This window comes from Eleutherodactylus coqui, chromosome 2 (genome assembly GCF_035609145.1).
Source record: "Eleutherodactylus coqui strain aEleCoq1 chromosome 2, aEleCoq1.hap1, whole genome shotgun sequence".
Classification (NCBI taxonomy): domain Eukaryota; kingdom Metazoa; phylum Chordata; class Amphibia; order Anura; family Eleutherodactylidae; genus Eleutherodactylus; species Eleutherodactylus coqui.
Genome location: NC_089838.1, coordinates 158,845,612 through 158,864,748, shown reverse-complemented (window position 1 = coordinate 158,864,748; position 19,137 = coordinate 158,845,612). Strand labels below are relative to the sequence as shown.

General features: G+C 46.7%; 1 protein-coding gene and 1 long non-coding RNA gene across 3 annotated transcripts in view; one reads left to right on the top strand and one right to left on the bottom strand.

Moving 5' to 3' along the window:
• Nucleotides 1-1,771: 1,771 nt before the first annotated feature.
• LOC136611881 (uncharacterized) lies at nucleotides 1,772-7,872 on the bottom strand. The gene is made up of 2 exons (XR_010790318.1): nucleotides 7,711-7,872; nucleotides 1,772-2,080 (listed from the first exon to the last, which is right to left on the bottom strand). It is a non-coding gene; the product is annotated as an uncharacterized lncRNA (long non-coding RNA).
• Nucleotides 7,549-19,137, top strand: part of FAM3C (FAM3 metabolism regulating signaling molecule C) — a 47,683-nt gene continuing 36,094 nt past the window's right edge. The window contains exons 1-2 of one of the 2 annotated variants that reach the window (XM_066591836.1): nucleotides 7,549-7,686; nucleotides 13,526-13,609. The gene's annotated coding sequence lies outside the window, so the exon portion shown is untranslated. Of the gene's footprint in view, nucleotides 7,687-7,728; nucleotides 7,817-13,525; nucleotides 13,610-19,137 lie in introns of those variants that run through there. The other variant, XM_066591837.1, reaches the window with a different exon arrangement.

Genomic DNA, 19,137 nt, shown 5'->3' with positions numbered 1-19,137 from the left:
GCCTAATCAGCAAGTTGTGTAAAATTGCAAAAGCTCAGCTGACGAATGAGCAAAGATTTGCTTATTTATGCAAGAATAAAAATGCTTAATGTTGCATTGCACATCTCCCTGACTTGTAATATATATACACATGAGCGACGATTGACATTCTTTGTTGATCAATGCTCGTTACATCAGATTAAGAATCGGCCATGCAAAAGTACTTTCACGCACTTCCATCTGTTTATCTTATAGGGTTACAGGGCGGAACCAGGTAAAGAACCAATGCTTGGTATAACTAGGATCATCTTGTACATGCTACTGTATCTGCATGACACTTGGTGACAACTTTTCCCCAGCTGCATGAACTTTTCCTGGTATGCAGCATTTTAAGAAATATCATGTATCTCTGCATTTTCAGGGTACCTCCTCATGTTAAGGAAAATCTACTGCAGATTCAAGTGTGAATCCGCTTCAAAATCTGCATGTGTTTCATATGTATCTTATAGGGGTTCTCCGGGGTGACCCATCCTATCCTCTTTGGCTGCTTGGTGGCAGCACCTACAAGAGACCCTGCAGTCAAACTACAACTCCTGTGCTTCTGCTAACGGCCTGAATACAGGCTCCACAGTAGCCGCTCATTCTCCTGACACCATATTGGATCCAGCGCGCCAAGTCATCCACGCAGTTGGTGTCTGCGGTCCTACTTGTTTGCATCGGTTCTCCTGCCTGGTGGATGCATTCTGTAGAACTGTTCTGGAACTACCTGCCCCCCCCCCCCCCCCCACACACACACACACAACCCTCTCGGGTTCCTCTACTCCGGCATTTGTGATGAGGAGGAGCCTGCTGTGCATCCCAATATTTTCAAGGTTCCTGGAGGCTGTAGCGGAGAATCGTACATTTCTTATGAGTAGAATTGATGAGGTGGAAGCTGGAATCTCAGTGCTACAACAAGGTATGCAGAAGTTAGGAGACTGGGTGTCAGAGGCAGAGACTTGAAGACACTGTTGAAAACCTCTCAAGAGACATGAGGGACCTTCAACATTAGTGCAATCAACTTCTGGCCAAGCTCGAGGACCAAGAGAACTAGCAGCGCTGCTCCAATTTGCGATTTGTTTGTCTTCCGGAAGGTGTGGAAAGGAAAACGCCAAGGACGTTTTTAGAGAAATGGCTCATTGTCATATTTGGCCATGAAAAATTTTCCTCTACTTTTAACACTGACCATGCGCACAAGATCCTGGTGGTGTCTCCCAGAACATTCATTGCCTAACTACTTATTTTTTGCAATAGAGATACCATTCTCCAGTTGACGCGTGAATTGGGACAGCTCCCTAATCAAAGTGCTGAAGTCTCTGTTTTTCCCCATTGCCATGTGGCAATACTGTACTTAGCAGAAGTCATAGTAAATAATAGGTAGACATTTTATTAGTCCTCTACTCGGTTAAAACTACACCTAATTGTGAGACTTAGTTGAGTCCCTATGAAGTTTTGTTTATTAGGGCTCCTGTAATAGGCATATACTTTCTCCAAGTAGGACGACCTCACCTTCCACATGAATGCCTTATATCAGTAACCTGTCACACATAAATGGCTCACATATTTTGACCATGTAATGCTTGGACAGATCAGTTTTAAAAGAAGACCCGGCCGCCAAAGAACACGATGGATTGATACTGTCAAAGCTAATACTAGCATGGCTATCAATCAATTGAAAAAAGCAGTGCAAAACCAAGAAACATGAAGGGAACTCGCCTTTAAGGTCACTGAGGGTTGTGAACAACTAAGCGGCTAACAACAACAACATAAATGTGTATTTCATTTTGATTTCAGATCCAGTCTTCTAAGAGAGGTTGCATGGTTTTCTTTCAGGTGACTTGGTTGTCCTCAAAAGAGATGTGAGGAAGAGCTTGGAATCAACATGTGAAGGACCCTTTCAAGGGCTGCTAACCACTACTACCTCAGCAAAACTTGAAGGAAAGCCAAAGTGGGTTCATGCCAGGCATTGTAAAAAAATTATCAGAGGAGGAGACAAATGCAGCCTATATCCTTCGTTATATGTAGGACTCTTGTGGTCATTGGGCTGTCATTTTTCTTCTTCCTGATAAGGGAAACAGAAGACATGCATCATGTAAAGAGGTGGTTGCAGTGGGTAGTAGGTCACTCTAATATATGGGAATATTTGTCTAGAGATGTGTTAAATATCTTTAGAGTGATAAGGATATATTACAAACCTGTCTATTAGCCACTTTCTCCTTACAAAATGTCAAAATGTAGCAAATAATATGACCTGCAACTGCACCATGTTAAGCCCCAGTCACATTAGACATGTTAGGTTGACAACCCGTAATCCCCACCAACATGTTAGGGTTCCATGTACATGTTAGGGAAAGCCCCCAGAAAGTTATGTAGGCAGGAAAACAGTATCCAAAAGAATGAAAATAATTACAAAAAGGAGGGAATTGTGGGAGATGACAGAAAAGTTCTTCAATAATTAGGTTTGTATTTCAGTCTAAATCTGCCCATGTCAGCAAGCATCCCCCATAAACAATGGTAGAGCAATGTATTGTTAACATAAACTACAAAAACAGGATTCTTATCACCACAGTAAACCAGCAAAGAGTCTTCAAAGGACAAGAATACAATAAAGATAGTAGACTGGCCCAGAGACACTTTAACAGAAACTGATCATTCTTTGCACTTCAAAAGTAAACTGGTTTAAACAAAATGTTAACTTTGCCATGTGGCAATATCATACTGAGCATGTCCGCTAGTTTTACTTCCCCTTTTGATGACCTTATGAACACTCCCTATGAGAATGACCTATCAGCACGCAATATGTTATGTATCTGAATGTCCCACCTTCTTTTGTTTGAGTTACAATATAAGCTCTTTCTCGCCAAAATAAAAGCAGATGTCCTTTAGTTTACACATTCTACTGTGTGGTATTCATTGGCTTCTCTGAGCTTGTACCAACCATATCTAATATGGCATCCACAGTATATCGAACAGCACAATTGTGTTAGCAGCTCTTTAGTATGTTTATTGTACACATCTTTAGAGATCTATTGGTACTTGGTTAATCGGTCACCACTTTTTTAATATATACTATTTAACACTATCTTGCAGGCTTTTGCGCCACTGAAATGCGTAGGAAAAATAAGTGCAGGTGAACCAACTCATTGAAATCAATGGGTTCTATATACTGTGTATTGTTAGTGCAAATACGCCTGTGTGAAGCTGGCCTAAATATGATCTTCATATGCCATCAGTATTTGCCTCCATATTTATTATTTTCTACTGGGCAAATACTGATCTGTATTTGGCCATTGGATATAATAGCACTACGGAGGCAGCAACGTAAAAAATAGGTCATGCTGCATTTAAAAAAATATATTTTAACCACATGAACAAACAGATTTATATGAACTCTGTATTATGCCTCTTGAAATGGAGCTAAAATACGCTCATCTAAAACTGACTTTATACTTGCACCTGTATAAGGCTCTTATAGAGTGCCAGTCACACAGGTACATGTAGTGCACTATTAGTTACACCATACTATTAGGCTTCCTCACACTCTAGAAGTGCACAAAAATGTATTTCCTACATAATTCCCTTGCTTTTTACGTTCAGTGTTCGCTGTGGCTTAAAAAACTGTATCAAAACCAGAGATGTGAGGGTAGCCTTAAGACCCAAATTACCTCCCCGACCACTACTATTCCACTATTACCATTTTATCATAAGCATGCCCTCTCAGATCTTTTTGTGCCAGTGGCCAACACCACAGCTTCCTGTGATGCTGAATGCCGGAACACCCCTAGCAGGCTGAAGTCTGGCCAGAATCTCTAGTGTAGCCATTCATATTCATTACAGGCATACCACTCAACTTTTTGATTGGTCAAAGAGGGACCCCATGTGTGCTCTCACAAAAGCACTGTAAAACCGATGAATTTTACACATTTTCAAACACATTTGACAACTTTTTTTAATGCATGCCATCATTGCAATGGGTGATGAGGTGCATTAAAACTTGCTAAAATGCACTAAAATAGAGCAGACAGTGTTTGAAAATCACGGTAATGCTTGTCAGAGAAGCAACATTGAAATCAATGGAGGTGTTTTATAGCGTTTAGCCGCGATTTTCAAAGGCTGCCTGCTCTATTTTAGTGTGTTTCGGTTATTTTTAATGCACCTTATTACCCATTGCAATGATGGGGTGCGTTAAAAAAATGCTGTAGAATGTGTTGGAAAATACAGTAAATTGCTGGGTTTAAACGAACGCCTGTGTGAGAGCCGCCTTATTATTTGTCATTGTGTGACAGGTCCATTTTCTATAGTATCTATAAGATTGAATAGTTTTTTTTAACCCCTTCCCGTCCTGCAGCATTGGGGTATGTATGAAGAGAGATCACATGGCAATCTCCTTTTATACAACGCGGGCGCCGACTGTTTCTTACAGCCGACACCCGGCGTTAACAGCTCCGATAAGCCACGCTGCTGATCAGAGCTATTAACCCTTTAAATGCTGTTAATTCTGTCAGCAGCATTTAAATCCCCTGAATGATGTTCGGGTTTCCCGTACAACCCCCCCACAATGAGATCGCAGGGAACCGTGCGGGTGTCATGGCAGGCGGGGGCCTTCTGAAAGGCACCAGGGCTGTCTTAGCAGAATGCCTATCAAGCCATGCCTGTGATAGACTGCCTGCCTGATCGCAGTATGATGGAATGCTGTGGCATTACATCGTACTGCAGGAGCAGTCAAAGCATCGCAAGTTGTTATCACTTCAGGGGACTAAAAAAAAGTAGAAATAAGATCACTAAAGTTTTACTAATTATTAAAAAAAGTTATAAAAGTTTAAAAAAAGAAAAAAATGTTGGCATATTAATTGATTATCCATTCAGTCGCATCCAACCCTCAGTCACTCCATGGATCAATGTTCTTCACGCATTTCTCTCTTTCATGGCTTCTTTCAATTCCACGATTGACACGTTCGTACTAGCCAAGTATCAGTACTCTTTCCAGTGAGTTAGCGCACATCACGTGTCCAAAAAAAGAGAGCTGCTGTTTGATGATTTTGCCCTCCAATGATATTTTCGATTTGACGCAATCTAACACTACCTTGTTCATTGTCATGGCAGTCCAAGGTATCCGTAGCATTCTCCTCCAACACCATTGTTCAAACGCATCAATTTTCCTTTTCCTGAGCGTCCAACTTTCGCAACTATACATCGTTGTCGCGGCTTGTTGGTCGCAACAGTGTTGTGGCATGGTGGCCTCAACGCAGGCCAAGACCTCTCGCCTTGTTATGTAGGACAAGGATTAATGCACCATGTGCAAAGACTGCTGGGCGCTCTCTTTGCTGCATGGATACATGCTGGATTAGTCATGCCTGGGAGAAGGTTGGAGGTGTGGTTCTCAAATTACTCTGCCAGTCCTCAGGTGTAGAGTAGCTTTATATTCTCACCCCTCTCTTTGCTCTATGCTGCTTATTCAGCTCTATAGAGGAGTAGAGGATAGTGAGCTCCTCTGTGTTGGGTGTACTGCTACTTCCAGATAAGTTGTGTGGTCTACTTTTCAGTCGTATTTCTGTTTTGCTTTGTTGTTTGGTTCATCACTCCAGGGACCCTTTATAGGGACAATCAGGGCCCAGGAAGAAGACCGTGGGGCCACCTCTGTCGAGGCAATTACTCCGCTTCTAGGTAGGGACCTTTTACCCTCCTGCTAGGTTAGTGCCAGGCTTCCTTCTCCCTGGAGTGCTGCTACTGTTTAGCATAGCATGGTGCACACTGTTCTACAGTGCATGGAATTGTCAACTGCAGTGGCTGTGAACGTCACCTTGCATCCATGCAGGGCATGGTGCTTGTGTGCCGCACGGACGTAACAGTCGTTATGGGAAAGACAATTGCATTGACCGGTCTGGTTCTTGTTGCAATGCTAATATCCTTGCTTTTCCAGATCTTTTCCAATCCTACCAAGTGTAATCCGTCTCTTGATCTCGGGTCCAGATTGCCCGTTGCAATCGATTTTTGGATCCAAGGAATATGAAATCATGGACCGACTCGACTTCTTTGTTGTTCATTTTTATGCTCTCTGTAATCGTTGTTGATGATTCTGCCAACCAACTTTGACTCAGATTTCTGATTTGTCCAGATTGCATCGCCCTATGATTGTTTCTGCGTACAGATTGAAAAGGACTGGTGATAGAATACAGCCTTGCCGTACGCCTTTCTCAATTCCGAACCAATCTGTTTCCATAAGCTGTCCTGACTGTTGGTTGTTGTAAAGCGACCGTATAAGCTGTTCAATATGTTCGGGGATGCCCATTTGCTTCAGACACTTCCAAAGCTTGTCATGTTCCACACAATCACATGCCTTGCTGCAGTCGATGAAACACATGTACACGTCCTTTTGATACTCCCGGGTCTCCTCCATGATCCAGCGCAGGTTCGCAATTTGGTCTTTGGTGCCACGTCCTTTGCAGAAGCCAGCTTGACCGTCCGGCAGTTCCTGTTCAACAATTGTCGCAATGCGTTTTTGTATGATCTTTAAACATTTTTTGCTGGTGTGAGGTACGAAGACGATGGTCCGGTAATTGGAAAAATAAAAAAGCTATTGTGCTGAGAAGATGGCGGCAGAAAAGAATTTAAAAAAATTAAGTATCTGAAAAAAATAAAAACAGTGCAGCTAAAATATATACGTTTGGTATGGTAATAATCGTACTGACCCATAGAATAAAGTTATTATGTCATTTTTGCTGTAGTTTATGCTGTAGAAACAAGATGCATCGATGATGTGCTTGATACAGTCGGTGTACGACGAAACGCGCTGCACATTTGCATTTGTTTTTTAATAAAAGAACGTTTTTTTCTTTTTGGATTACATCTGTCCCCTGGAGCATTTTCTTCCTTAAGGAGCGCTGAGGGTTTTTTTCCTTTTGCGTCCTTGCATTTTGGTCTATAATAAAGTTATTGTGTCATTTTTGCTGTAGTTTACGCTGTAGAAACAAGATGCATCAAAAGATGATGAAATTTAGTTTTTATTTTCATTTTACTCCACTTAGAATTTTTAAAAATGTTTTTCAGTACATTATATGGTACAGTAAATAGCTCCATTGAAAACTACAACTCGTCCCGCAAAAAACAAGCCCTCATACAGCGACGCCGATGGATAAATACAGGAGTTACGACTTTTTTTAAAGTGGGGAGGAGAAAATGGAAAAAAAGGGGCCGCGTCATTAAGGGGTTAAACAGAATACAAAAATGTAAGTGTGACCATTATGGAATAGTATACAGATGTGGTCCTGCAGTGGGACTACATGGAGGAGTTTGGCACATGTATCCCCCAGGTCAGACAGGGGGGCCCTGCTGGAGCAGCGGCTGTCCTCTACCACACACTTCCCAGCTGTAGTGACAGGTTTGCCCGCCGTGAGGCGGTTCAGAGGACGTCTCTCTGCTCACTACTGCCGCCCTCCTTAGTTTTGTGGTTTTCCTTTAAAATGGCGGGCCGTGACAGCAAGCGCCGACTAACGGGCTAACGGGGCAGCATCACACAGCACTGAGACAGGGGGACTGTCGCACATCAATAAAGCTTTCCGAGAGCTGGTGACTTCCGGTTGCCGCCGCAAAGCATGCTGGACTATGTAGTTTGTGTTGTCGCCAGCGCTGGATCTGGCTGCTGACCAGAAGCTCGGGAGGAGAGCGGAGGTTAGTACGTGTCCGGCTACTTACCGCGGGGCTGAGGGTTCCCAGCGCTCTGGTTGTCCCTGCAGCCGTGGCGGCCCGGTGTTGTCAGTGTGCGGCCGCCTGTCCGCGCAGCTTGTGTGGTGTCGCTACGGTAACGTGTCTGCGGTGCTGCCCGGGGGACGTACGGAGCTCCTGGGGGGTTACACGTGGAGGTCGCCCCCTGCCGGTCACTGGAGGCTAAGAGCCCGGGCGGAGGGGACGTGTCTGCCTAGAGCTACAAGTGCAGCCGTATGTGCGGCGGCCGGCCAGCTGTGTGGTGGCAGACCGCTATCAATGTATGGTACCTAGGAGCCGGGCAGCCTGCACCTACAGACGGGTGACGGTCCCACGGGTGGGGGGCGAGCGTGGCATCGGCACAAGAAGCTCGGCCCGGTATCCCTCTTGCCAGCGTGCGCTTTTCACGGCGACGCAAAGCGTTTTTGATTAAAAATCGTATCGCCTCTGTGAAATGTCGCTCCTGGCGTGTGAAGGGATCCCAAGTGCTGCCCATGGACTTCAGGGGGAAGCATGGCACTTTGTACGGGAGCTCTGTGTGATGCCTGGTGCCCACGGGCGGGTCAGATTCTGGCTGCACAAGCCAACCCTGCCCGAGGCTGAGGACTTTTTTTTTACCCGCCCAGGGCGAAGCGTTCTGTGGGAACGGCCACAGATAAAATATCGCAGTGCGTTCTATCTTTATTTTTTTTCTTGTAGCGTCACTTGCGCGAGGCTGTCATGTGACTGCGCCCGGCTGTGTCATGTGACTGCGCCCTGCGGGTGGTCTGACATCCATGCTGGGAACTCCAGCCGGAGTAGGTCCGACCCCACACCAGAAGATAAAGTGATGCGGAAGCCGGGCAGCTGAGCGGAGTCGGGGCGGCCCCCGTTATAGTCGGGGCGGCCCCCGTTATAGTCGGGGCGGCCCCCGTTATAGTCGGGGCGGCCCGTCCGGCGCTGTTTGGTTCCGTCTGTAGAGACGTCGCCATTGGTCTTTAGGGGATCCCCCTTTATGCAGATACGAGGCTGTGATTGGCTGCAGCCGGTGTCTGCTCTGTCTGCGCCGGTTGTTGATATATTCTGGTATACACGGCACATATGTACAGAGCAGCTGCTGCCCCCCTCCCCTCCCCTCCCCTGACATGTTGGCCTTGGAGGGTAGTAGAAGCCACCCAAGAACGGGAATCCCCCGTCCGCTTTGGAATTGCCACCTATACAACAGGTTTTTTCCCTTTATCTACAAAGCAGCTTTGTTCTTTTTAGCTGGAGCGTTTTTGTTGGTGGGCCCCGGAGCTGACACCCATGTATGGGGGCGGGGGCCGCTCCCAGAGCTGACACCCATGTCTGGGGGCGGCCGGCTGATGAAGTCCTCACACTGCTCCGATGTGACTAGCAGTTTAGTGCATTGTTATACTCTTCTAGGTGTAGCTATTCTCTTTTTGACATGTGATCCGGATGTCTACTATAGCGCTCCTGTCCACGGACGGCTTTGCGTTGCGGAGCACGGTGCTGGATTCCGCCTCCGGACTCCGCAAGCAAATCCAGCCTATAGCATGCAATGTAAAAACGCAACTTCCTGCCCACAAGCGGGAATCAATTGCCATTTTCCGTTCACGTGAAGTCAGTGGAAGCCGTCTGTCTTGCGGCCATTCTGCAATCATCATTGCAGAATCGCCGCAGGAGCAGCGCCATTACTATAGTTACGGCGCAGTGTCCTCCGTATTGTGCATGTGTGCCGGAGCGCAGCCAGGAACCGGGATGAACTCCACCGCGGGATTCGTCCCTCCTGTGGTCAGCGGCCTTAAAGAGCTTTTACATTGGCCAATCTGTCAGACGCAGATGTCCAACAGGTCGTCCCGGTGATGATCCTTGCCGTGCCCTTAGGCCAGCCGCACACGACTGGGTCTGACTCTGCATGTTGGAGCCCGCAGTGGAGGCTGACCCTGTGCCTGGCCGGCATCCGTGTCATTAAGCTGCCTCATCTGTACTGCGGATGGTGCGCACGGCTCGCCATCGGACATGTGCGCTACTTTTTTTTTGAACTACTGCTATTCCCACAATCTTCAGAAACCGCACAACAAGCAAGAAGTGAATGCCTTCTCGTTCTCTGTTCAGTTGGTGCGTGTACTGAGCGATGATTGGTCACATTCTTGCTGGACCACGGGGCCCATAGAAAAGACCCTTCAGGCCGGGTTCACACGGGGCGGATTTGCTGCGAAAATTCCGTCCGGAATTTCCCTGCAGCCGCTAATTCTGGGATTAGCCAGCTATGTGGACGAGATGTCGAAAATCTTGTCCACACGGGACGGCTAATCCGTCGCGGATTCCCTGGCCGCAGCATGCCAAATTTTTTTTTTCTCCTTTCCGGCCATGCGCTCCTCTGTGGGAGCGCTGGCTGCAGCAAAAAAGCATGCGGCCAAGACGCTCCAAAACCCGCGGCTAAGTGCTGCTGGTTTTAAAGCAGCGCTTTCCCTGCGGAAATTTCACGGTTTTTCACTGTGGCCAAACTGCCAGATTCCCGTCGGGATTCCACCCTGTGGCAACCAGCCTAACACATCTCTTGTGCCTTCAGCTCTAGAGCAGTATTTCCATCTGACTGTTGTGGCGTTCCCCCGGGACTGTGAATGCTGCGGGCTTAAAAACAATTACCCAATTACCTAGAAGCTAAATGTAAATACATATCTAATTGTAATAAAGCCATACTGTCGTGCGGCCCCCTACCAGTATAATGTATAGGAGTACCCCCAAACTCTTCCAGTAGTCCTCTGCACACCCCGTACAACCTACACAGTGCTGCACCCTGTAGTAAGATCCCATTCAGAGCTCCTCCCTCCTTGAACCGCTGTAGAGAATTCTCCATGCAGATTAGACCGCTATTCTGTCGGTGATTGCGCATATTCGCACTGGGATGTAGCCCTGTCGGTGCGCAAAAGCTGCATGCCGAATTCTGACGCATTTGTACGTGTAGTCACATGACACTACTTGATGGCGGTCTGCCTGGAAATGCAGAGGAATTTGGTACTGAGATGTTGCCCACTGACGGGGCTAAATCCACGTGTGGCTCTGCGGCCACAGAGTTCTGCTGCTGTTGGATAGGTGGCATCTGCATGGCACATTGTGCGGTGTGCACATGGCCTGGTCCTCGCAGCAGAGCTCCCGCCGCAGCCTCATGATCAGGGCACTGCTCTCAACCCGTTACTACAGTTTCTGAGGTCACTTGTGTAGCACGCCTCTGTGGTGGGCACTGTGTGCATTCAGGGTGTACTTCTTCAAGCAGATGTGCCTGGCATATGGCACGTGTGCTAGATAAAGGGAGAAGTTTCATTTATTTTCCCCCACTTTCGGGCTAGTCACAGATGGCATCAAAACTCAGCAATATGCCATCACTTTGGGAAATACCTTAGGACAAAAGTGTTTTATCTTGCCCAAAAGCAAGTTGACATCTTTAAATGATGAAATATATTAAAAAGTATCACGAGGTTCCATTATCCAATAGTAAGCTTTCTTTATTTAAAGGGGTTTTCCGTGGAAAATATTGTTGATGACCTTTCCTTAGGATGGGTCATCAATAGTTGATCACCTGGGGTCCGTCGCTGAAATCAATGTGAGATGTACCTGCAGTTACGAGCAGCGGCCACTACACCGAAGTCAGCCCAGAGACTTTCACTACTTCCACTCCGACCTCTGTGTAGTGGCCGGCGCTTGTAACTGCAGGTTGGGTTCTCATTGAAATCAGCATCAGACGTGTCTGCCGTTATAAGCGCCGGCCGCTACACAGGGGGCGGCGCAGAGACTTCCACTCCGACCTCTATGTATTTGCGGCACTGACAGAATGCGGCCGCTCAGCTGATCAATCGGGGTCCCAAGCGACTGACCCCAGCCGATCAATTATTGATGACCTATCCTAAGGATAGTATTCTCTCTGGTAAACCCCTTTAAGACTAGGCATCTTTAAGCATGGGGTCAAAATATATCACAGCACATATCCACTCCATCAGTCCCTATGAGGCTTACAGACTCATTACCAGCAATCTAAGGCCATTTCAAAGGATTTTACTTGCCCTATGACTTTATTTTTTTTCTTTTAGCGAGCGTGAGTAAACTCACATAAACAGGGGACTAGTCAGACTGCAGGTATTGCTCTGGGCATAATTGGTCTTGGACATGCCTACTTTAGCGTCAGCCCCAATAGGGCGTCACTTCTTGGGTGATGTCCATACATAGAGTTGGGCGGAGCGGGTATTCCCGTGGAATCGCAGGGTGTAAGGATGTTGTCACAGATGGTGATCCCTACATAATACTAAATCCAGAAGCCTTCACCTGCCGCTGACCTCCTAGGAATGCGGGTTTCCGTTAGTAATGTAATCCATAATGACTGGGTGTGGAATTCTAACGAGTATCTTGTGTTAAATCACTGACGGATTGTGAAATCTAGTGCAGAACGGTGACATTTATAATATTGCCTGTAGGCACGTGCTCAGTCCGTTATGTCGGTGTCCATCTACGTTCCATCGTAACACAATGGGGAAATTGTATCAAGTCCGGCATTTCAAACATCCGTCTTATATTTCTGTGGTGCACAATGCGCCTAATGCATGAGGAGGTACTATTAGGGACATCCCAACACCTCCATGCGCCTAAGCAGAAATGTTAGCCAAATCCCATCTGGCATTGACTTGCAGGAATGCTGCCTTCTAATAGGTGGCGCTGCAGAGGAATTGCTCTATCTCCCTTATTTTCTTGTAGAACTTACACCAGTTTCTGGCGTAAATTATACATGTGCTGGTCCAGAGGGGCCATGATCCCTCATAAAAGCCACCTCTCACTTAAAAAGTCGCTGGTGTAGCAGACAGCAAAAAGTCACAAACATTTGCGCAAATGCTTACTTGCGCAAAAATGTGCAACTCACCCCCCCCCCCCACACACACACACAGAAACTGGTGTAAAAGACTTCTTGAATTTCCCCAAATGTGCCCCAAGAGCCAGTTTGCACTTTGCAAGAGGCCTGCACACTTTGATTATAAAGTCAGTGGTTATTAACCCCTTAGTGACCGGCCTGTTTTATGCCTTTAAGACCAAGCACATTGTCTCATTGCAAAAGCCATAGCTCGTTGACTTGGCTGTTTACAGTTTTTTTTGCAAGCACGGCTCACATTGATTTCAGTGCGAGCTGTGCCTGCAGTTACAAGCGCCAGCCACTACACAGAGGTCAGAGCAGAGACTTCAGCTACGACCCCTGTGTAACTGCAGCGCTGAGGATAGGTCATCAATAGTATTTTCCCCTGAAAACGCCTTAAACTTAAACTATTGTTTAGTCTTTCAAGTGGACTTGAAGGTACTAGGGTAGTACACCGCATTACTTGTAATGCATTCTACTAAGCCTATGTTAGCAACTGTTAGATGCTGCAGGAGGTGAGGCCTAGTAGGCTGAGTTACATGGCAGACATGGAGGCCTTTATCAGACTTTTAGCTGCCGTGGGTAGCTTCTAATCACACTGCGGGGGGGCGCAATGAGGGACAAGAATCCCCATCTCCCTGTCATCTGCTTACATGCTGCAGTTGCTATTGATTGTGCCAGGTAAGGGATTCAACTGCCAGAATCCGAGGCTTCTCTGTTCCTGGCTGTTAGAGCAGGAGACTGGCTGACAGCTGAGCCACCGCCTTAAAGAAAAAATGTATGCGCAGGTTTAATGCTCATCAGTAAAAAGGTGTATTACAGTCACTGAGGGGGTATTAACATACGGCACATTCATCCATATAGAAGTGAAGAATTGATTTTAGTTTTTTGCTTTTAACTGACACATTACTATATTTTCCCCCACAGGGCACAAAGTGATAAGTGGTAGTTTCTATCTGGGTGGCATCTTATGCCCTACTGTCCTGGTTCTGATTTTATGAGCGTAACCAGGTAAGGACATTTGGACATACTTTTACAGTCGACATGTAGTGTTGGCCGGCATTACACATACTGTACTTTGTTGTTCTTCAGTTCCCCATGTTTCAGAATTCATTCTCCGTTCCGAATCCCCCAAGGTTGCTGTTTGGAGTCAGCGGTATAACGGAGCTCCTACTACTGCTTTATTGTTTTCATAGAACAATGACAATGTAGAGAACCGGTTGTGTTAAATGCACCAGTGATTTCACTTAAGGCCCATTTATACGTAACGAATATTGCTCAAAATTCCCTTAAACGAACGAATTTGAGCGATAATCGTTCAGTGTAAATGCACAGAAATCGCTAGCTTGTTATTCACGGTTTAAGATTGGCTCGCTGGCTTTTCATCCTGTGTAAACGCTCCACGCTTAGTGCTTCCCATAGGACGTGAAGCGCTGAGTGAAAAGCGGATGAGAAGCCCGCGATCCAGCGGTGAAGGCTTTCTGCATAAATGTTCTGCGCGCGTCCTGCCGACCTTAGTAGTGACGCCAGAACTTGTGCAGTCATTTAGAAGACTGTCGGCCCGTGTAAAAGGGCCATAACGCCCCGGACGGCATCCATGAGAGAGACTGCCCCATATACACAAGGAGTGGCGCCTCCCAGATTTTTAAAAGATGGGAACAGCCCCCATCATCCTCAGTTCCTGTTTCTTGTTCATGGGGCAGCCATGAAGACTTCCTGATGCTTCCAGGATCGTTAGGACGGAGCTACAGAGAATCTCTTCTACGCAAAACTATATGGGTTTTGCCGTTTCTTGGCTAGTGTAAGTCTGACCCGTAGGCCTTCTAGGTGTAGGAGCCACTGGGGAGTCTGGATGTTTCTTTCTATGTTCCCTGATGCATATGTCATCTCCTGCAACGTCCAAGTACTGGCAAAGCTGTGCTGGTCCCCAAAGCGATTCCCCTCCTGCTATATGGAATCTCCGGGGTAGCTTGTAGCGAGGCTTTCCTTTTTCTTTTCTTGCCATGGCCAGTAGTTAGATGGATGCCATGACAGCATGGTTTGAACTGTACCATAGGCTTGGGGCGGGACTTTATTGTTCTGGGGTATTCCCTAAGAAAAGTTTAAAGGAGATGTCCCGAGGCAGCAAGTGGGTCTATACACTTCTGTATGGCCATAATAATGCACTTTGTAATGTACATTGTGCATTAATTATGAGCCATACAGAAGTTATAAAAAGTTTTATACTTACCTGCTCCGTTGCTAGCGTCCTCGTCTCCATGGTGCCGACTAATTTTTGGCCTCCGATGGCCAAATTAGCCGCGCTTGCGCAGTCCGGGTCTTCTGCAGTCTTCTATGGGGCTCCGTGTAGCTCCGTGTAGCTCCGCCCCGTCACGTGCCGATTCCAGCCAATCAGGAGGCTGGAATCGGCAGTGGACCGCACAGAAGAGCTGCGGTCCACGGAGGAAGAGGCCATCTTCAGCGGTGAGTAGAGAAGTCACCGGAGCGCGGGGATTAAGGTAAGCGCTCCGGTGAGCTTTCTTTACCTCCCTGCATCGGGGTTGTCTCGCGCCGAACGGGGGGGGGGTTGAAAAAAAAAAAAACCCGTTTCGGCGCGGGACAACCCCTTTAAGGCTCTTGTTGATTGGAAATGGAACAGGAAATTCTATATTCCTAGGTTTGTAAAAAAAGAAAAAAGAAATATGAGATGGAGGTATCCAACTGGTATATAGCACCTAAAATATGCAGCTGTCACAAAAATTGCCAGAAAATCTGCTTTTTGTTTAGAAAGTCCAGGCTTTCTGAAAGACCTTACGAACACAGGGGGTCTGATGGGTCCCAGTGGTTGGGGAACACTCTGTCCTTCATTCTCTGTGGTCAGTGGGAAACCCTTCTAGGAGAAGAATCCCAACACACCCGAGAGCAGTTCTCTGTACTCCGTCTCAATGCCTGCCCTACATATCTAGAAGACAAATGAAAATACTTTCAGACGGCGAGGACCGGGTCCCCTTACCTGATGGAGTCGCCCAACAGCTCCTACCTTTAGCAGAAACTTATACTATATCTGTGGTTTGCTTGAAGGGGTCACATAACATATGTAGCAGTGGGGTCTAAACTCGAAGGGTTTTTTTTTTCTCCCTGCCCCCTCAGATTTCCCGTCTCTGAGGGGTTCCTAGACTGCTTTGCAACAAGAGCAAACCAGAAATGTCAAAGGTTCCTTTCCCTAGACTTCAGGAACCAACCTCTGAGGATAGATGCCTGCTCCCAGCCTTGAGAGAGCTGCCTGCTATGCCTCCTCTTCCCCATTGTATCCTCTCCAGGGTGGCAGAGAAGATAAGAAAAGAAGGAGGTTGGAATCATTCTGGTAGCCCATTTTTACCTTAGAAGTACTAAAACATGTGTTTTAGATTTTCTCTGAGGCTGGGTTCAGACGGGGCGGAATTTCCATGCAGACGCTCCTCACGGAAATCCCGCTGCATTTACAGTAGCAGCAAAGTGGACGAGATTTTAAAAATCTTGTCCACATGCTACAAAAATAAGCCCTGCAGAAACTTCCTTGCGGCACGGAATTCAAGTCTGCGACATATCAATTATGTTGCCATCTTCACTGTGAAATTCACCCCCTCCCCCTCAATTCACAATGAAACTTGCTTCAAAACTTTGACCAAATGGTACTGGTATGGATGCAGTCATCCTGCAGCTGATCTGCAATGGAATGTCCGCTGCAGACATTCCGCTGGAAATCCGCCCCATGTGAACCCAGCCAAGAAGTCCTAACGCAAAAAACTAAAGCTCCGTTTTATGTAGTGAAGAGCGAAAGCAGAAGTGCCAGTTACGCTATTCGACCTGGCGATCACGTGACTGCCGGGTGGCCCCCTGCCACAGCAAAGCTGCAGGGTCCTAGCAGACCCAGATCATCTTTGTTAGGGACTGCTGTCTCTACAGGGGAATGTTGTCCCCTGTAACTGGGGCTCCTGTGGAAGTGTGAAATAAAAAAAATAGAATGCAAATGACCCCCAGAGGTCTTATGATGTCATGGTCGACAAAGATGTTAAGAAAAAAAAAAAAGCTGCAAAAATACAGAATAAAATAAAAATATGTATAGAAAATGATGCTAACTTAGTGTTGCGGTATGCTCCCTCTAATCTGAGACTATGCAAATTATATATCAAAACGTCCGAAATAAATGGGTTTATTGTGTTTTTAGAAATTCTTACTTTTATTGATGCACGCCCAACATGCTAATGATTCACCTTGAGTCAAAGAGGTGTCACAGAGTTCTCGAGTCAGCCCGTTACTCTTTAAACTCTGATTCCTCTGTAGCTAGCCGCCAACCCTGGGTTTGTATGTCAGCGCTGGTGGCGCTGAAATCCTGCACATGTGTGGTATATTCACCTTCGACCTCATGTTGCACTGTGCACACGCTGGAAAACATGGATATGCACCAAGATCTGCTATGTGTCAACCCACCTAAGGCCTCATGTCCACGAGGAAAATCCGGCCCGCCGCGGATTCACTATGCAGAATCCCGCAGCGGGTCCCTCCTTTCCCGCGGACATGAGGCCTAAAAAGAAGAATTACTTACCTGTCCGGACGCTGTGAATCTGCCCTCCGTTGCGGATCTTCTTTCTTTGGCCCTGCGGACGTGCTCGGCACACCGGCAGCGTGCCACGCGCATACGCCGTGCACTCTTATTGTTTTTGCGAACTCCTGCTCTCCCGCGCTCCCGTGCCGGAGAGCAGAAATTCAGCTGCTGGTGTGCTGCGGATCCAGACGGCTTCCATAGGCTTCAACAAAAGCCTGTGGGAGACCCGCACTAAAATTGAACATGCTGCGGGTGTTTTCCCGCACACACAAACCGCGCCTTAGGGGAAAATGACATCCACAGGTATTTAACTACCTGTGGGTGTCCGATGCATCCCCATGGGGCGTGGATCACGCGTGCGGGAGAAACGCTGCTGATTTTAATTATTTTGTCGTGGACATGAGGCCTTAGGGTCCGGCTCTCTGCCTGCTGTACCTGGTTTGACTTAAAAACTCGTGAACATTCCTGGATTAAAAGGTTTTTTCTAAGCAGCAGGCGATTGAAACTCTCAGTAAAATCTAGGTCGCCTCCCTCGGAAAGTAACCTGGTTCTATCTAGATTTTCTGAGCAGCCCTTGGATGGAGTCTGTAAAGTAGCAGCTCTTACCTCACCGGAGGGGTGGGGGGATTACAGCTCTCCTACCAATATCTTACATGGTAGAATCCTAATCTGGCCTGACCTGGTTTATCTCTGTAGTGCTCTCTGATTTTCATTGCTGTCTGGATTTTGTCCCTTTTTTTTTTTTTTTATATCAGTGTCCCCAAAATGAGAAGACACTTAAATGGAAGTTTATGACAGATCAGCGAGGAGTGCAGGGAGACCTCCCAATTATACAATTTGATCATTGTAGTAGTGGAGGGAAAGCAGCAAGTAGAGCAGTTGGTAGATGCAATACTGGTACTATTGGATTGGTTTACGCATCTGCTAGTATGGGGCCCCCGCAATCAGGGTTTGGGGCTCGTTCCACCTTAGTAGTGTTGGTTTCCGGGGCTGAGGGGGCTTTTTTAAATTTTTTTCTGTTGTAGCTTTGTTTTTTCTTTTCCAGGATGAATTGTATTTTTCAATGGTACTAAAAGGGGTTGTCTCGCGCCAAAACGGGGTTTTTTTTTTTTTTTCCCAATAGGCCACCCCCCCCCCCCGTTCGGGACGAGACAAACCCAAGGGATGGGTTAAAAAAAAAAAAAAAAATATATATATATATTACTTACCCGAATCCCCGCTCTTTCTTCCTTCTCCAAGATGGCCGCCGGGATCTTCACCCACGATGCACCGTGGGGTCGTCTCCCATGGTGCACCGTGAGCTCTGTGCGGTCCATTGCCGATTCCAGCCTCCTGATTGGCTGGAATCGGCACACGTGACGGGGCGGAGCTACAAGGACCAGCTCTCCGGCACGAGCAGCCCCATTCACCAGGCAGAAGACCGCACAGCGCAAGCGCGTCTAAAAACGCCAGAAGACAGCGAATTTAGACGGATCCATGGCGACGGGGACGCTAGCAACGGAGCAGGTAAGTGAATAACTTCTGTATGGCTTATATTTAATGCACGATGTATATTACAAAGTGCATTAATATGGCCATACAGAAGTGCTGAACCCCACTTGCTGCCGCGGGACAACCCCTTTAAGGCACAATTTAAGTGGAGCAAAATGGAAGAAACTCAATTGTGCCATTATTATTTGGGAAGGTTCTTTTTATGGATTACACACTTTGACAAAATTGACATTACAACTGTGTTCTGTGAGACAGAACAATTATGACTATACCAAATTTATGGTTCTATTGTGTTTTACTTTGCAAAAAAGCTTTTTTTTTTATTTTTAATCTTTTGAACGCCATAACATTTTATTTGTCTTAAACAAGGCAACCAAAGGAAAAAAAAAAAAAAAGTCAATTTGAACGTTGTGTTTTTTTTTCTCTTGCGACATTCACCATGCGGTATAGTTGCAGTTTTCCAGATCTGGTGATACCACATACA